General features: G+C 55.1%; 1 long non-coding RNA gene across 1 annotated transcript; it reads right to left on the reverse strand.

The window, feature by feature from the left end:
- Positions 1-14,775: 14,775 nt before the first annotated feature.
- LOC136476381 (uncharacterized) lies at positions 14,776-15,931 on the reverse strand. The gene is made up of 3 exons (XR_010763559.1): positions 15,805-15,931; positions 15,580-15,684; positions 14,776-14,889 (listed from the first exon to the last, which is right to left on the reverse strand). It is a non-coding gene; the product is annotated as an uncharacterized lncRNA (long non-coding RNA).
- Positions 15,932-16,688: the final 757 nt, after the last annotated feature.

Consider the following 16,688-nt stretch of genomic DNA (forward strand, 5'->3'; position numbering starts at 1 on the left):
TGGGATGAAGATGGATTCAAGCCTCTGGACATTTGAACCAAGAAGCCTATGGTGTGCAAGAATAAAATGGTGGTTCATCACCTTTACATGGAAATGCAACCAGAAGCTAGATGACTGATACATGGTACGAATTCCAAGCATCACCGCGGACAGAATACAAGGAGTTAGATGGTGTTCTATATGTGGATGGAAGCGTCTTCAAGTCTACTTTCCAGCCCATCAAATGGCTCATTATTTGGACTTCCCAATAAAGAGTTATGCTCATTTTAGTAACTGCTATCAGAAGCTGAAAGACGCGCGAACCAGCCATGAAATCCACTGGTGCATGCGCATGCTGCCATTTACTCCAAGCTGAACGTCCCTATCCCTATATATATCTTGTACTAGACAATGAAAGGTCAGACCTTGATTAGCTGAATTCAGAATACACAAACTCGTGGAGTTTTGTTTATGCGTGAGTCTTGAGAGGCTTGCAAACTTGTTCTTTCGATTCCTGAGGGAGTTGTAGAACGCCGAACTGCGGTTCACCCAGTTCGTGCCTTCACGTCTATAGGGCGTGATTGCGTGGGCTGTTTCGTCGGTATGTGGAAGGGTGATTGTCTCGGTAGTTCGTCGCGTGGACAGCCTCGCGGTGCACTGCCTCTTCACCAGGTCACGCAGCGACAAGTTATCAAGTTCGCAGATCCTACGAGAAGATCGGGCCACAAAACTTGCTACACGCGTTGCATAGGCGTGTGCACATCAAGTATGCCAGGCTACCCTCGGTGGGCGCGAGCAGTGACACCTCTAGTGAGCTGTTATCGGGTAAGTCCAAGTGGAGGCCCATGCCCCATTCGATAGGGGTCGGCTAGCGGTCTAGAGACGCACTCCAAAAGTACCAGAGGGTTTCTCTAGTGGGTCCCAGGGCCGTTCGATTGGCCTTGGGGGCTTGATGCCTCCCTATGGTGGGATCCCATTCAGAGACCTCCCTGCTGGTCTCGGACACGACTTAGGGCATCCCAAGCAATTGCTTGCTTGGGCCTCAGCCATGTACGGGCTCGCCCATAGTCGTCCCTGACTCTGTTTGTCCTAGGGCGATTGTCGAAACCTTCGAGGGCCCAGCCTTCGAACCCCTGGACCGTAACGGGCTCAGTGCCCAGTTCCTTAGCCTAAAAGGAATCGGGTGGGGGATATTCCCCTCCCATCGGCTGACAGCGGTGGGCGCGCCTTTTGAGGTGGTTTCTCGGTGAGACGGAACGGTGCCTGCCATTGCTGCGGTCGGATGCGACGTGATGTCTGTGGATGGGACGTTACTGTGCGCGCGCGGTTAATAAGGAAAGAGTGGACGATTTAATCGGATCCGGATTAACTACGATGGATCTGAGGGAAATTTCCCCGGTTTCGTCGCCTGTCCGTTTCGCCCCCTTCCCTCCCCCATAAATACGTGATGAGCCTCGCCCCTCCCCTCCTTACCTTGCCTACATATGTTCGACCTTTCTGCCCTCGAGCGGTTGCTAAGAACAGAGAGCGCCGGGGAGAAGAAGGGAGAAGGGGGAGAAGAGAGGGATAGCGAGAGTATGCCTTACCGCCGTAGCCGCATTCTCCAACGCACCCATGGTAGGTGGCGCTGTTGTCCTCCAGGCAGATCCTTGGGGTCCGTCCGACGTGTCCGTGGAGATGCTGCAATCGCTCGTCAATGACGGTCCCCTCCGCCCAGTCACCGACCCCGATAGACCGGAGTGGATTGCTCCGGGGGCCGAGCCAGAGCCGAGGCCACGCGATGGCTACATCGTGAGCTTCATGTCCTTCCACGAGCGTGGTCTTGGCCTGCCGGCAGACCGTTTCATGCGGGCGCTCCCGCATTACTACGACGTGGAGCTCCACAACTTCAACCCTAACTCCATCGCGTAGGCGGCCATCTTCGTCGCCGTCTACGAGGGTTACCTGGGCATCGCCCCCACTAGGAGTTGTGGCTCCACCTCTTTCGGGTGGGGCTCACCACCAAGCCGGCGGGCACAGCGGCCATGCGGAGGGCGATGAGGGCCGGCAGCTGCACTCTCCAAGTGCGCCAAGACCGGTAGCACCTCTACATCCCGGCCCAGCTCACGTCGTCCAACCGTCGCTGGTACAACAGCCGGTTCTACCTCCTTAACGATGACGGCGAACTTCCCCCCTATACCAGGCGGATCATGGAGAGCCAGCTAGAGAAGTGGAGGTATGGCGTCCCGGTGGTTGAACAACCCAGGCTGCGGCCGATCTTGGAGGCGCTGGAGAGGCTACACGGCCATGGCCTTACAGCGGCTGTGGTCGTGGCGGCCTTCCACCACCGAAGGGTGCTGCCGCTGATGGCTCGGCGGCAGGGCCTGTTCGAGATGACACCGGATGAGCCGATTGACGGCGTCTGGTTCTCCGCTGCCGCCCTCTCCGATGATGAGATTCTACGTCGGGTGAGAGACATGGTGGAGGGGCGGCTGAGGAGCAGCGGTCTGTTCCTGTTCCTGATGCGCCCGTCGCGGGGGTACATCTCTCTGGTGAGTCACATGCCGCTGCGGCCCCTGAGGCCTCTTTGCTCCTTGCATTTTCCTGTTTCCTTACTTGCGCTCGCCGTTCCTACAGGGGATAAGGGATGTGCGAGCCTCCCCGCCGCCCGTTCCCAAGGACGCAGAGCGGCGGGCGGTAAACAGGGCACATGCTGAGGCGCAGAAAAAGTGGAAGGATGCCAAGGAGGCACGGCGCAAGAAGAAGAGCCTCGAGTGCGATGAGCTGGAGAAGTGTCGCCGGCAACAGGCGCACGACGGTCTCCCGGAGGAGCCATCTCTGTCATCGTCGTCAGTGGACCCTTCGAGCGATGATGATGACAACAAGGCAGGGCGGGGTCCCCTGGACCACCTCCCTGACGTCAGGGGGATGGCGCCCGGGGCATTGGCGAGCAGCCCGACATTTCCAGGAGGAGGAGAGGACGCCTTAGGGCCGGCGATCGCTCGCCCTGGGGCCAAGGGTGACACTCCTAAGGCACAGGCTTTAGGGAAGCACGCTGTCAGCCCGGTGGGCTCGATGGCGGAGGTGGAACGGGCGACGGCGGAGGCGACTCGACCGCTTCCACAGAGGGTCGAGGGGGCGCCAGAGTCCGGCGAGGGCTAGCCGGCACCAACGGACACGGAGGCCGTGCCACCGCCACCGCCACCACCGTTGCAGAGGACGAGGGACGTAGTGCGGAAGCGGTTGTGTCCCCGTTCGAGGTAAGTGTTTGGTCAATGGAGTTTGCAGCATCTTCCACCCGTCCCTTGGTCATATGCTGACCTTGTGGGTGCTTTGCCTTCAGCCAGAAGCGTCAGGCAGAGGTGCCCGCCCTAGCACCTCGTAAGGCGCTCAAGGTGAGCGCCAGCTCCACCGCTCAATGGGTGGTGGAGGCGTAGGCCGCCATGCAGCGTGGCGCGGCGTCGGCTAGGGCAACCCGAAGGGGCCAGCCGTCCAAGGAGAGGAGGCTACCGAGGCGGCCACGGAGCTGGCGGGGAAGGAAGCGTCTTTAATGGCTGAGGCCACCGAGGGCGAGACCGCGCCCCTAATACCGCCGAGGCCGAGGTGGTGGAGATCGGGGCTCCTAGGACCACGGAGGCCGAGGCGGCAGAGGCCGGAGCCCCCGAGACCACTAAGGCCGAGGTGGTGGAGACAGAGGCGGGGGAAGCCCCAGTACCACCCCTGGTCTAAGACCTACGGCTGTCGTAGGGGAGCGCCCGCGAAGCGGAGGTTCAGACAATCCCCTCTGGCGATGCTTCCTGGGGGAAGGAGGTGGTGGACGCCGAGGCGGCCAACGCCGTGGAGCAGCCAGTCCCTACTCCTAGCGAGGGGAGCTTGGCCCTTGTCCGGGTTTGACCCGAGCCCCACGGGTGGGACTACCCGCATGTCTTGTGGTGGAGCCAGGACGACCCTGAGGGGGAGCCTTTGTTTGCCCTTGAGGACATGGCTGAGGGGGTCGCTGGAGCACCCTCAAGCAATTCCACCAACTGGTGGAGCGGTCGCTATGAGCGGCGCTATCCATCGTGGTCGAGGACCTGCCCAGTGTTGCCCAGGTATGTGCTTTCCTCACTTGTGCCATGATGTTCTTCCTCCGAGCCCTCTCGTGGTTCTTTGACGTATGTTCTTCTTATCAGGATCTCGAGGCCTAGTCCCTCGGGAAATCGTTGTTCCTCCGGCGAGAGAGGGACATCTGGGACCAGCTCTAGCAGCAGAGGGAGCTGCTCGCCAAGGCTAATGAGCTTCTATCGGCGTGGAGCGTGGAGATGGAGGACCTCTGCCTTCACTGTGTTGATATGAATGGCGAGGCGACCATGGCCCGGATCAAGGAGCTAGAGGAGGAGCTAACCCAGGTGGCCAGCGAGCGGGACACCTTTAGGTCCCGGGCTGAAGAAGCGATGGCCTCCACCAAGGCCATTGCTGGGCAGCTGGGTGCGGAGCAGGGCGCGCACCTACTGACGAAAGGTGCCCTGGCAGAGGCCCTCAAGGTGGCCGAGGCCTCCCGGGTCGAGGCCTTAGCCTGGAAGGAAAAGGCCGAGGGGTCTCGGGTCGAGGTCAAAAGCTGGAAGGAGAAAGCCGAGGGTGAGTTTCATAGGCCTTCGCCCCTATTCGGATTATTTCCTATCGCGCTTAACCCCCAACCCGCTTGTCTTGGAGCAGGACTGGAGAAGGAGGTCTCCTGGGCAGCCGAGGCCTCCGTCGAAGTGCAGGCGGTGCTCGAGGCCGAGATTCGGGAGCACAACGCACTGCAGAGCACTGCCCATACCGCCTGCGAGGCCCTAGAGGTTGGGGGGTTGAGTCAGGCAGCTCCCTCAGGAGCCGCCTGATCGCGTTGAGCGGCCGAGTCCGCGAGCGGCTCCGGGGGACACTTCATACGGGCGTCAAGCGTGCCCTAGCCATCGTTTCCTCGCACTGCGCCAGCGTCGACCTCGAGGCCATCAACGACGGTTACGTCGTGGCTGAGGATGACAAGGAGGCCGAGGAGGAGGTTAGGAAGCTGGAGGAGGTGGCTGAGGCCCCTGGCATGGCGCTGGCCAGTTTGTTCAAAGAGGAGGTGGTTCCTCCCACGCCGTCCGCCGACGCTAGTGACCCTAAGTTTTGACCTGGGCCAAAGGGGTCATGTAAATAGATTAGGACTTATGTTACCGTATCATAATGCTTGTGGCCATCCAGGCCTTTTAAAGTACTCGTGTGTATATGCTTTTTAATCATTTTTATTGTATTTCCCTGCCCTCTGCCCTCTGTCTCGTCTCTGAACATATTATTTGCAAAAAACTTCCTCGAAGCCTAAGCTGCCCCTCGGGTAAAAGGTGGTGAGGGTGTTGTCGTAGCCCAGAGGCGTAGGCCATTCTCGTGGCTCAGCCAGCCTTTTGGCCCTGAGACAGACTTTCGGTCCTTAAGTTTTTTACAATCAATTTGTCAGAATTCGTGAGAGAGTTTGGCGTAGATTTTTTTTCAAAAAATAACTAAAAAATGGTGCCTGGGACTTAGGGGGTCCCCCCTTTTAGCCCTCGAGGGAGGCTCGGTTCTGCCGAGGCAGAGCCAAGTCTCTCTTGTAGCGTTATCGTAAAGCCTTTGCCCTCTGTCCTATTTTTTAGACAAGTCCTTTGCAAAAAACTTCCTCGGAGCCTAAGCTGCCCTTCGGGCGAAAGGTAGTGAGGGAGTTGCTGTAGCCTAGAGGTGTAGGCTATCTCACGGCTCGGCCGGCCTTTTGCCTTCGAGGCAAACTTTCGGTCCTTAGGTTTTTTATAATCGATTTGTCGTAGTATGCGATAGAGTCCCATCGATGGGGGGTTTCTCGAAAAATTAGAACAACTAAAGAACGCTTCTTTAATGTATTTCGAGAAACAATGTATACAATGCTTGGAAATTGAAGGGTAGAAATGACGTAGCTGTTCTATGTTCCAAGCGTTGGTGAGGATTTCACCCTTCTCGTTGGCTAGCTTATAGGTCCTAGGCTTTAGCACTTGGGCAACGATGTACGGCCCTTCCCATGGCGGGGTCAGCTTGTGGCGGCCCTTGTTGCTCTGCCTCAGTCTCAGCACCAGGTCGCCCACCTTCAGGTCTCGGCTTCGAATGCGCCAGGCTTGATAGCGTCATAGGGCTTGCTGGTACTTGGCTGAATGTAGCAGTGCAACGTCTCGGGCTTCCTCCAGTTGGTTGAGGGCGTCCTCACGGGCAGTGCGGTTGCTTTGCTCGTTGTAGGCCTGTAGCCTTGGGGAACCATACTCCAAGTCAGTGGTGAGGATGGCCTCAACTCCATAGACCAGGAAGAATGGTGTGAACCCCGTGGCTCAGCTTGGGGTGTTCCTCAGGCTCCAGATGACCGATGGGAGTTCGGCAAGCCATTTCTTGCCAAATTTCTTCAACCGGTTGTATATTCTTGGCTTGAGACCCTGTAGGATCATGTCGTTGGCACGTTCTACTTGGTCGTTTGTCCTAGGGTGTCCTACAGCCGACCAGGCCACACGGATGTGGTGGTCATCACAGAACATCAGGAACTTGTGGCCGGTTAATTGTGTCCCATTGTCAGTGATGATGGTGTTTGGAACCCCGAACCTGTGGATGATATCAGTGAAGAACAGCATCGCTTGCTCGAATTTGATTCGAGTGATCGAACGAGCCTCGATCCACTTGGAGAACTTGTCGATAGCTACCAGCAAATGGGTATAGCCCCCGGGGGCCTTCTGCAGAGGCCCAACCATGCCCAGCCCCCACGGCGAATGGCCATGTAATGGGGATGGACTGGAGGGCTTGGGCCGGGAGGTGCATCTGCCGCACATAGTACTGGCATCCCTCGCAGGAGCGTACCAGCTTGTTGGCGTCAGCGACCGCCATTGGCCAGTAGAACCCTTGGTGGAAGGCGTTTCCGACGAGCGTGCGAGGCGCTGCATGGTGCCCGTAGGCTCCTGCGTGCAAATCCTAAAGTAGGGCTTGGCCTGCTTCAGTGGTGATGCACTGCTGGAGCACACCAGATGGGCTTCGCCTATACAACTCGCCGTTGCTGAGGACGTAAGTTTTGGCTCGTCGCGCAAGCCGTCGGGCTTCGGTCCTATCTGCGGGAAGCTCTCCTCGAACGAGGCAATCAAGGAACGGGACTCGCCAGTCCATGCCCTGGTTGGCCTCGGGAGGCTCCGTGTTGATTTCCATGACCTCGGGCCTGGCCATAGGGGTCTCAATGACAGAGGAGGCCTTAGGCCCTGCGGTGGGCTCGACCGATGGGCCCTCACTCGCCGCCGAGGCGTAGTCGATGGAAGGCTTGTGGAGGTCTCTGGCGAAGATGTTCGGGGGGACCGGGGCCCGTGCTGACGCCATCTTTGCCAGTTCATCCACGACCTCATTGAATTTACGCGCGATGTGGTTGAGTTTGAGACCGTCGAACTTGTCTTCTAGGTGACGTACCAACTTGCAGTACGCCTCCATTTTGGGGTCATGGCAGTTTGACTCTTTCATCACTTGATCGACGATGAGCTATGAATCGCCTCGTACGTCGAGATGCCGTACTCCAAGTTCGATGGCGATCTGCAGGCCATTGACGAGGGCCTCGTACTCGGCTACATTATTGGAGGCAGCAAAGTGGAGCCAGATCATGTAGCGAATGTGCACTTCGAGGGGTGAGACGAAGAGCAGACCCATGCCTGCCCGGTCTTCATCAGGGACCCATCAAAGTACATGGTCCAGCATTCCGCCTGGATTTGAGCAGGTGGGAGTTGGGTGTCGGTCCATTCAGCCACAAAGTCAGCCAAGACCTAGGATTTAATTGCTTTCCGAGGCGCAAAAGACAGGGCTTCTCCCATGAGTTCGACAGCCCACTTGGATATTCTACCTGAGGCCTCCCGGTTTTGGATTATCTCTCCCAGAGGGAAAGATGACACCACGGTCATCGGGTGGGACTCGAAGTAGTGACGCAGCTTGCGTCGAGCCAAGACTATGGCGTAGACCAGCTTCTGGATGTGGGGGTAGAGTGTCTTAGTCTCGGAGAGCACCTCGCTGATGAAACCTTGTTGATGAAGTAAACAGGTCGTTGGACGGGTAGAGCATGCCCCTCTTCCTGCCTTTCGACCACTACGGCCGTGCTAACCACTTGGGTTGTTACGGCGACGTAGAGTAAGAGGGCCTCGCCCTTGGTTGGCGGTACCAGGACGGGAGGATTGGTGAGCAGTGCCTTGAGCTTGGTGAGGGCTTCTTCGGCCTCGGGGGTCCAAGAAAAGCGTTTGAATTTTCTCAAGAGGTGGTACAGAGGCAAGCCTTTTTCGCCAAGGCGCGAGATGAAGCGGCTCAAGGCCACAAGGCATCCCATAACCCTCTACACTCCCTTGAGGTCTTGGATTGGACCCATGTTGGTCACGACCGAGACTTTCTCTGGGTTGGCCTCGATGCCGTGCTCCGAGAATATGAATCCCAAGAGCATGCCTTGGGGGACCCCGAAGACACACTTCTCGGGGTTGAGCTTGATGCCCTTCTCTCTGAGGCAATTGAAGGCTATTTCCAAGTCATCGATGAGATCACTAGCCTTCCTAGACTTGACCACGATGTCGTCCACGTAGGCCTCGATGGTCCGCCCGATGTGCTCACCAAAGACCTGGGTCATGCACCGCTGGTATGTGGCCCCTGCATTTCTGAGACCAAATGGCATAGTCATATAGCAGTACATGCCGAATGGGGTGATGAAAGAAGTCACGAGCTGATCGGTGTCTTTCATCTTGATTTGGTGGTAACTGGAATACGCATAAAGGAAAGATAGGGTCTCGCATCCTGCAGTGGAGTCGACGATTTGATCGATTCGAGGTAATGGAAATGGAACTTTTGGACATGCTTTATTCAAACCGGTGTAGTCTACACACATCCTCCACTTGCCATTTTTCTTCTTAACTAATACGGGATTAGCTAACCACTCTGGATGGGACACTTCCTTGATGAATCCGGCCACCAAAAGCTTCTGCACCTCCTCGCCGATGGCTCTGCGCTTCTCCTAGTCGAACCGGCACAGGCACTGCTTCATCGGTCTGGAGCCGGCCTGGATGTCCAAGGCGTGCTCAGTGACCTCCCTCGGTATGCCTGGCATGTCCGAGGGACTCCACATGAATATATCGACGTTTGCGCGGTGAAAGTCGACGAGCACTGCTTCCTATTTGCTATCGAGGGTGGCGCTGACCTTCAGCGCTCGGCCGTTGGAGTAGGCGGGGTCGATCGGGACGAGCTTGACGGCCTCTACGGGCTCAAAAGTCCTGGCACGATGCTTGGAGTTGGGCGCCTCGCTACCAAGCTAGTCGAGGTTGATGATGAGGGTCTCGGCCTCCACGAGAGCCTCGGTGTACTCGATGCATTCGACATTGCAGTCGTATGCATGCTCATACGTGGACTTGACAGTGATGACGCCGTTGGGGCCAGCATCTTGAGCTTGAGGTAGGTGTAGTTGGGGATCACCATGAACTTGGCGTAGCACGGGCGCCCCAAGATGGCGTGATAGGCCCCCTTGAACCCAACCACCTCGAAGGTGAGGACCTCCTTGCAGTAGTTGGAGGGAGTACCGAAGCAGATGGGCAAGTCGATGCGCCCGAGGGGTCGCGTGCGCTTCCTTGGCATGACGCCATGGAAGGGTGCAGCACCGCCTCGGAGCCATGACTGGTCGAGCTCCAGGAGCTCCAGGGTGTTGGCATAGAGGATGTTGAGGCCGCTGCCTCCATCCATCAATACCTTGGTGAGCCGGGTGTTGCCGATGATCGGGTCGACGATGAGTGGGTACTGCCCGGGGTTTGGGATATAATCGGGGTGGTCATCCCGATCAAAGGTGATTGCCTCCTGAGACCAATCGAGGTACCAGAGAGTGGCCACCTTAACCGAGAAGACCACCCGGCGCTCCCTCTTTTGCTAACGTGCCATGAGGCATGCTAAAGGCCCACCAAAGATCATGAAGGCGTTGTGTACCTTGGGGAGCCCGTCATCCCTGTCGTTGTCCCTGTCGTCGGCGTCCTTCATCTTGGCATCGTCGTTGGGGAGCCCGAGCTTAGCGTAGTAATGCCAGAGCATGGTGCACTCCTCGAGGGTGTGCTTCACCGAGCCCTGGTGATAAGGGCAGGGCTTCTTAAGCATGTCATCAAAGAGCCCGGGGCCTATGGCGGGGCCTCAGGGATTCTTGCGATCTGCTGTGGCGACTAGACTGGCTCTGAGGGCCTCCTGCTTCCCCTGACGACCCTTTTTCTTTTTCTTGGGGAGGTGGGGGCTGAGGCCCCGAGGGCCTCATCCCTCTGCTTCCCCATGGCGTCATGGTCTGGAAAGATGGCCCCAATAGCCTCTTCGCCCAAGGCGAAGTTGGTGGCGATGTCGAGGAGTGCGGTTGCCGTGGTCGATATGTTTCGGCCTAACTCTCAGACCAGGTCTCGGCAGGAGGTGCTAGAGAGGAATGCTTGGACAATTTCTGAGTCATTGACGCGGGGCAACTCGGTGCATTACTTGGAGAGGCATCGGATGAAGTCTCGGAGAGACTCATTCGGCTTCTGGCGATAACTCTTGAGGTCTCAGGAGTTCCCAGGGTGCACGTATGTGCCCTAGAAATTCCCGACGAAGACCTTCACCAAGTCGTGCCAGTTGTGGATCTATGAGGGAGGAAGGTGTTCGAGCCAAGCTCGCACCGAGTCTGATAGGAACAATGGGAGGTTGCGGATGATGAGCAGGTCATCGTCCACGCCGCCTACCTAACAAGCCAGGCGGTAATCGGCCAGCCATAGCTCGGGGTTGATCTCACCGCTGTACTTCGTGAGGTTGGCCGGTTGCCGAAACTGGGCTGGGAAGTGAGCGCCGCGGATGGCTTTGCTGAAGACTCAAGGGCCAGGTGGCCCAGGAGAAGGACTGCGGTCCTCCTCACTGTCGTAGCGACCGCCGTGGTGCGGGTGGTAGCCTCGGGCTGGCCCATCATTGTCGTGGCGTCGTCTCCTGCTGACCACATCGTGGTCGCCTTGCGCCTCGCGTCGGTCGCCGAGTCGGTCGTGCACTGAGGGGGCCCTGTTGGCTGTCGGCGCCCGAGCGGGCTCGGGACGAGCTGAGGCCTCTCTATCCTACTGAGGTGGTGCCGTGGGTTGTTCCGAAGCGCCTCCGCGCCGTCAAGAGGCGGAACTTTCGGCCTGCTGTACCATGGCAGTCTCGAGGAGGTCTCGGAGCTTGCCGTGGACCCGTCGCCCCTCCGTGGTAGAGGGCTCGGGCATTGTCTAGACTAGCATCGCCGCCGCCGCGATGTTCTGGCTAGCGCGATTGAAGATTGGGGGTTGCTCGCCCCCTTCATCGTTGTTGATGCGGTGGTGGACGTCACAAGCCCTCCGTCGGGCTCCTCCGCCATTACCGCGCCCTCGCTGCTCCTACTCGAGAGTGTCTCAGAGCTGTTGTAGAAGGAGTCAGTCTTGTTCGACCTTGGCCTAAAGTTTGCGGAGCTGCTCTAGGTCTAGGCGTCGAAGTTCCTCGTGGGCGGGGTTCTTGTTCCGCGCTGTCGGGGCCTTGAGACGTGGAGGTGTGGCATCGCCCACCCCTTCGCGGGGCGGGGAGCGATTGCCTGCCCCCTCGTCCTCATCGCCCGCTCTCGGCATCCCGAGCCCGATGTGGAAGCACTCACAAGTGGGATCGTAAGTGCCTTCGTCGTCGGAGTCGGAGTAGCCAAAGTAGTAGTCGCTCACGGCCATGAAGCGACGCATGGCTTCAGGGTCACGAAGCCCGAAGAAGTCCGCTCTGGTCCACGCCTCGTCCTCCTCCGAGGAGTCAGCGTGGGTGTGTGTCGAAGTTGTGGTGGCAAAGTTGAGGGCAAAACATTGGTGGTGTCCTGAGGGCTCCGCGTGAGCAGAAGCGTAGGCGGAAGCGAAGGTGGCGGCGGCATTGCTCAACCCGAAGGGGTATAGGGATGGTGCAATCACCGAGCTCCGCTCCGCCGGGGTCGACTCCTTAGGAGGTGGCGGGACAGAGGTTGATGACGGGGCGTTACTGTGCGCCACCGGCGTCTTTCCCTTGCCTAGGCTTAAGCTAGATAGGTCCCCAGCCAGGGACTCTATACCAACAGCCGGACATGGGATACCGGCGGAGCGTGGTGCGTTGCCCTGAGCTCGCGCGGTGTCCGGGTGGTCCTGCTTGCGTCGTGCCTGGCGAGCGCGATGAGAGTGGTGGCCCAGGTGCCGCTTGCGCCTAGGCTGCTAGTCTATGATGTCGTCGTTGGTTGGTGTGGCTCTAGGTGTGAGGAGTACCATATCGTACCCACATCCTAGAGACATGAACTCTAGGCTCCCGAACCAGATCACCGTGCCGAGACGCAGTAATCGCACGGGGTCTGCCATCCGGAACTTGTTGGGATGATTAAGCTAACACGTAGTATGCCCCTACCTGGCACGCCAACTGTCGGTGTTTTGGACCGGGGGGTCCTCAACCAACAAGTGAAAATGTACTGCGTGCCCCTAATCCCGGATGGTGATGCAAAGAGACACAAGGTTTATACTGGTTCAGGCAATAGGTGCCCTACGTCTAGTCTGAGAGAGCGATCTTGTATTCCTTGCACCGAGGTGCTTGTAGTAGGGGTTTACAAGCTAGGCGAGAGAGGGAGCTAGTCCCAGGTCTCTGCATGGAGCGGCGTGGGTTGCTTGAGATGTTGATCTCTTGCAGTGAAGGAGCGTGCGTATTACAGAGTGCTGTGTGTGGTCCTTCTCGAACGGGGTGTCTGTGAATTACGGGTCGTGTGTTCCCATGCCTAGAAGCGGCCCCGGTCACTCCCTTTTATACTCGAAGGGAAGTACAGGGGCGATACATGGAGTAGAGTTCTTCGGCAGGGATGGCATGTTCGAGCCCTACAGCTTGTAACTGTGGCGGCGTGGTCGGTGGAGCGGTCGTGTCCTCGGTGCACTGGAGCGACGCGCCGGTCACGCCTGATCCTGTGCGACGTGGGGGCTCTTGTGATGGCTTGACGCAGGGCATGGCGTAGACTGTGGACGACGTGCCGGTCGCTGTATGTCGACAGCATAGAGTGCCGAGGCCCCGTCGTTGCAGAGGCTAAACCTGGGGGGCTCGGTGCTCGCGAGTCCCGAGGCTACAGGGTGCGGAGGTGGGTAGCCGAGGCTCGGAAGGAGCAGTTGGTCTTTCATGCTGATTCCGAGGCTACAGGGACCCGGACATGACCCTCCACGCCGCGCTGTCCTTGGAGCAGGGGTTAGGCAGCACAGTGCAGCACGGGTGTCAGCTATAGGCATAGTGTCGAGTACAGCGGCCGGTAACCCCCGCCCTGTCCTGTCCCTGACTGCATGGCGTCGATGTGACTCCCGTCCCGTCGGCCACTCTGCTGTACTGCGCCGACGTGCGGCTGACGTTGCGGGAGTGGTTGGACGCGTTAGTTGGACGTGACGTCCTGTCAGAGAAGTCGGTCAAGGTGGAGGCGACGGGGTTGTTGCCGAGCCGGCCTCGAGCGAGGCGGAGAATTGGTGCTTCGTCCGAGGCCTTACGGGCGGGGCCTCGGGCGTGGCGGAGAATCGGTACCTCGTCCGAGGCCTTGCGGTTTGGGGCCCCGGGCGAGGGGGTCTCGGTCGAGGCGGAGAGTTGTTACCTCGTCCGAGGCCTTGCGGCGAGGGGGCCTCGGGCGAATCGGAGAATCGGCCGAGGCCCGTGGTTGTTTCTTGGCTTCGATATTTACAAGGTCTAAGCAATTTTTCGGTTTTTGCTTAGGGTACCCCTTTTTATGGTATCCGACAAGCGGGTATAGGTTTACAAGAAAACTACCAAAGGATAACCGATCGTGCTTATGTAACGAAGAACGGCTAGTTTCCAGGCACACTAGCAAAGGGTAACCAATCGTGATTATGTGATGAAGAACGCCTAGTTTTCGAGCAAACTAGGAAAGGAAACGTTTAAACTCTCGTCTGGGAGGGACCATCAGGGCAAGGATATCAGCAAGTTGCCCTAGGTCGGTTGGCAAGCCTAGGGCACCATCTTTGGTCGTCGGATAAGTGATGAGCAACAGCATGGGGTTGGAAAAAGGATTAAGAAAAAATGGTATTATAAATGTAAATTTATTGATGGGATGTTGGATACATCAATCGATCGTGTACCACCTATTTTATAGGGACTAAGACTGGTCTTATCCCTTTTGGCAATCGTGCGTGCTGCCCATGAAACAATAATGATTTCTGTGTCAACAACTGTTGTATTACATAAATGGCCTGCGTAAACTATTTAGAGTGGCGGTTGGTTTAAGCCTATTGCCATTGTAAATCGATTTACGCCGGTGGCAGTCTTATGGCAACAATTAGTGTAAATTAATTTATACATGAGGTTCTTATTAAGCTGACGCTAGGGAAACACACCACTTTTACAGATTTTTCACACCGACGGTTTTTTTTAATAACCACTAGTATAAAATGAAAAAAAGCACGGCTAGTAGAAACTGATTCTGTATTAGTGTAAGAAACAAATTATGCAAGCTCTGTATACAAACGAATGTACAAGGGTCTTTACATATTATACATTATGTCAGGGATATAAGTGCAAATACAATCAACGAATCAAATAAACAAACAGAATTATAAATAAACAGAATTCATTTTTTTCTTCCTGCCATACGACTAGCTAGCACACACATGCATATGGATCGATCTTCTTCCTCCACCATATGCTATATATTTAACATTTGACCCATCACGGCATGGTAGTAGACATTCCGCTAGCTGGTAGGGGCGAAAAAGACTGGAACGTCAGTGTTTGTCAAGCTAGCTACATACTAGTCCAACAAAATGCCTCAGGTGAGCACGTACGTACCTGTTGCATTTTTGTTTCTGTTCTTGTTTTGACCAGCTTGACCTTGGGTGTAAGGCGATTGGAACTTCGGTCCTGGAGTACCAGTTGGCGGTACCTTATCCACCAAACCAATATAGCTCGATGCTGCAGGCACACAAAATATATTTAGGTCTACTATTAGTCGCGTACAGTGAATGAAAGGAAAAAAAAATGAAAAAAGGACTAGTAGATTAGGTGTAGAAGAAAACAAACAAACTTTCGTGCATGTGCAAGTGAAAGGCAAACGGAAAGGATTAGTAAGGATAATAAATATGGAGAGAATTTTTGAGCATTTGGTTTGAGCGAAATTACAGAACTTTTCAGTCATGCCTCCTCTTTGTGTGACTAGTCAACGTTTTTTGTTTGAAATGGTTTTTTTTTATACGGGGTATAGTAGTAACGCGAGAGAAAAAAAAATGTGTACTCAGATCGATGAAGATGTTCTGTTAAAACCGATAGGGAAAGAGGACAGTAAGAAAGGCGTGCAAGCGGCAGTAAACAAAAAAAAAAAGGACGATGTGGATGCATGGTACAGCATATCACAGATGCAGAATTGATCATGAGCTTTAACCAAATGGAATAGAGCTTTGCTCTCCGATCCGTAGTAACGCGAGAGCCGAAAAAAGGAAAAAAAAACACTGAACTATGATGGTAGCTTTTTATTTTGAAGCGAAACAGGAGGGGTTTGAGCCCCTGCTGCGCGATTTTATTGCACAAAAAAAAAAGGTTCGATACAAAAGATCATGAAACAAAAAAAAAAAGGTTTGCAAAGACTAAGGTATGGATGATACTAACCAGGAGAGGATGATGATAATGCCTGTGGTCGATGAGGGTACTCCGGACGGCTCTGTGGTCCTCCCTGGTAATAATATTTATTATTATGCACTGCGCTATGTAACCCTGCGCACATATCATATTTAACTTGTTAAGCATGACATAATATGATGCACGTACTACGTAGGTGTGCAATCAGAGAAACAGCATTATTTACAATTTTACTAATAGATAAGAGAGGCTTACCATTACTTCCGGAGTTCATTGAGGCTCTCGACATGTCTACCTACGAGTAGCTGAAACTTCAGGTGTGTGATCTCGCTCTCCTTGCTCTTGCCTTGATCGATCGTGTTTCCTTTGATTTTGATGAGGCAGTAGTACTGGACGCTATTCAGATGCATGGGCTAGCTTATATAGCATTTGGGCTTGGTAGAATCATGGAAGTTCCATGGTATAATCCTGGAAGCCTTATCTTCCGTGTTCTAGCTAGCTACTGTAGTATGCATGCATGAGCGCGTCTATCGGCATGCAGGCTTAATTACGTGTCGCCATTCATTCGCTTCTCCATGAAGCTAGCGAGTATGCAGCTCGATTTCTAGGAGTAATTAACTTAATTAGTCTTCTCTCTTGCATGCAATGCCGTGCTATTTTCAGTGATCCTTCGCTCATCACCGACACGTATGTGCCGTAGGTCGGTATGTAAGCATATATATGTATGCATGTAGCTAGGCATTAGCACACACGTCGACGACACAAACCGTGTTTCTCCGGTCCTTCTAGATCTGTTATCCATTTCTTTCTGTATTGTTCATTGCGATCACATATACATTGTTCCAAAATCTGCTCTTGCCGACGAGACGATAATTACCTTGTATTTTCTGGATAGCTAGGTTCCTGCGTGTAAATTAAACAAAAAAAACTTGGATTACTTGGGCGTCATCCATCTAGCATGCATTTACATACCTCAATTCTGATATTTTCCCCACCAAATTAATAAAACAACGTGTGACACGTACAGAGTTACACGGTGCATCCTCTGATGTTTGAACATGCACGAAACTGAAGGACAACGTGTGCAGTGTCAGAGTCATGCACTTTCCTTTTTTGCTCCTAGTATTGAAATCCATTAT

The sequence above is a fragment of the Miscanthus floridulus genome, chromosome 8, assembly GCF_019320115.1.
Source record: "Miscanthus floridulus cultivar M001 chromosome 8, ASM1932011v1, whole genome shotgun sequence".
In the NCBI taxonomy this organism is placed as follows: Eukaryota; Viridiplantae; Streptophyta; class Magnoliopsida; order Poales; family Poaceae; genus Miscanthus; species Miscanthus floridulus.